This window comes from Dioscorea cayenensis, chromosome 19 (genome assembly GCF_009730915.1).
Source record: "Dioscorea cayenensis subsp. rotundata cultivar TDr96_F1 chromosome 19, TDr96_F1_v2_PseudoChromosome.rev07_lg8_w22 25.fasta, whole genome shotgun sequence".
NCBI lineage: Eukaryota > Viridiplantae > Streptophyta > Magnoliopsida > Dioscoreales > Dioscoreaceae > Dioscorea > Dioscorea cayenensis.
Window position 1 is genome coordinate 14,618,363 of NC_052489.1, and position 2,446 is coordinate 14,620,808.

The 2,446-nt window shown below is 42.0% G+C and overlaps 1 non-coding gene across 1 annotated transcript; it reads left to right on the plus strand.

Moving 5' to 3' along the window:
• Nucleotides 1–1,343: 1,343 nt before the first annotated feature.
• Nucleotides 1,344–1,450, plus strand: LOC120250995. Its single transcript, XR_005533320.1, has one exon. It is a non-coding gene; the product is annotated as a small nucleolar RNA R71 (small nucleolar RNA).
• Nucleotides 1,451–2,446: the final 996 nt, after the last annotated feature.

A 2,446-nucleotide genomic window follows, 5' to 3' on the forward strand; every position in this document is an offset into this window, starting at 1 on the left:
TTACAGGTACATCTTCATTGATGCCCCTCAAATGTCTAATTGTTCAATCGGCCAATTGAAGTGTCATCCGAGTGGGTCTAGGCTCTACCAAGCCTAGCTTCTGAAACTAAGTATAAGGCATGACATTGATGCTAGCCCTGAATCCGCCAATGCCTTTTTTCCCCAAAATTGACAATATTGCATGGAATGATAAAGCTTCTGGGTCCTTCTTCTTGTTCAGCGTATTCTTTTGCAACACTGCTGGACAAGAGGCATCTAAGATCACAGATGCACTCTTCTCCAACTTCATGTTGTTGGTTAAGAGGTCCTTGAGAAGCTTTGTATAGCGAGGCATTTGAGATAAGGCCTCGACAAATGGGATTTCGATGTGCATCTGCTTCAATAAACCCAAGAACTTCTTGTATTTCTCATCATTTTTGTCATTCTTCAATCTTGAAGGGCAAGGGATTCTTGCCTTGTAAGGTGGGGGTGCTACCTTCTTCTCTTTGGCTCTCTCCTCAATCTCCACCACCTTGGATGACTTAAGATTGGTCTTCTCACTAGGAAGTCTACTCTTAACTTCACAACCATTTCTCAAAGTGATCGCCTTTACATGTTCCCTTGGGCTTGTCTCCGTGTTGCTAGGCAAACTCCCTTGAGGTCTTTCCAAGAGTGACTTCGTAATTTGGCCCACTTGATTCTCCAAGTTGTGCAATGATGCGGTGTGGTTGCGAAGTGTGGCTTCAACCAATTGAAATCTTGTATCCAATAATGAAATGAACTTGGTCAAAGACTTCTCTAGGTCGATTATCTAGTTTTCCAACCCTGAAACCCTATTCTCCATGTTCAAGGCATGTTGTTGTTGTTGGAAACTTCATGGTGGCATAGTCATCTATTTCCTTTGATTACTCCACAAAAGGTTTGGGTGGCTCCTCCACCCCGGATTGTAGGTATTGATATATGAATTTCCTTGACCTCTCATTGCATTACCTATAAAATCAACCTATTCCACGGAAGTTGTACCACAAATCGAAATAGGGCAACCAGATGGCACATGTCCTCCCCCACACCTAGTGCAACTCATCGCGGCCGCCACTCTAGGAGAAGTTAGAGTGTCTAACTTCTTGCTCAATGACTCAACCCGGGCCGCCAATGATGTGACTACATTGATCTCATGAAGTCTGACTACCTTCTTTCTATCAAGTGTGTTCGTTTGATACTTGTTCATAGCCATTTCTCCGATGAGATATCAGGCATCGTCGGGGGTCTTGCTTCCTAAGGTACCTCCTGTTGCAGCATCAAGTAACCGCTTCGTGCTTGGGTTCAAATCACTATAGAAAGTTTGAATAATCATTTACTCGGGGAACCCATGTTGAGGACATTTCCGCAGAAGCTCCTTGAACCTGTCCCATGTCTCAAAAAGATACGCCAATTCCGTTTGCGTAAAAGAAGATATCTCATTCCTAAGCTTCGCACATTTTCTAGGAGGAAAATATCGGGCAAGAAAAGCTTCTACCATCTCCTCACATGTAGTGATCGATGCTTTAGGTAATGAATGTAGCCAATGTTTTGCTCTTCCTTTCAAGGAAAATGGGAAGGCCCTGCAGTTGATAGCATCATCCGTTACTCCATTAATCTTGAGCATGTTGCACACTACCATTCAACTATGCTTACTACTGTAACATCTAGATGAAGCCTGTCTTAAGCTCAAAACTCTAGCCGTAATAGGTGGCAGCACAATACTAGACTGCGTTCCAAGAAATACGGGTCTAGCATAATCTGAGAGTGTCCTTTGCTGCTCATTCTATTTTGCCAAATTATTAGACCCTTCACCTTATATCTCAGCTTGATTTAACTATTTTTTCACAGGTTCTTTTCCTCTTCTATGAATTCTCCTTCTAATATTTGGATCACATTCAACCAAGGTCAAAGGGTTTCCTCGGGTCATAACCTGGAGCGGCAACCAAAGAAAGAAAACAAATCAGAACGATGGAAGACTAAGAAAGTGTGAAATAGAACAAGTCATGAATAGCTAAAATAGCAAAGTGCAAAATCCATCCAAAATGCCTATTCCCCGACAATGGTTCCAAAAACTTGACACACCCCTTGCGAGTGTGTAATACAAGTGCATGGGTTGTCAAAGTAATAAAGTACCCTGGTAAGTGGATAGTCGTATCCATAGTGAATAGTGCTCAAAAACGCAAAAATTACTATTTACCTATAGTGAAGATGATTCAAGAGTGGTATGAACAATATGAATGCAAATATAAGGAGTGACAATTGTTAGAACATGAGGCACCTGGGCATTGCTCACCCTATGACTATTGTTTCAAGTGCAAGAACAATCATTATGTCTCCTAACTGATGTCTAATGAGTTGTGGAAATTGTAAAACACATGGTCCTAAACCTAAGGCTAACCGTGACTAACCCTCACACTATACCCCGGTGGAAAAGGGTACTCTTGAT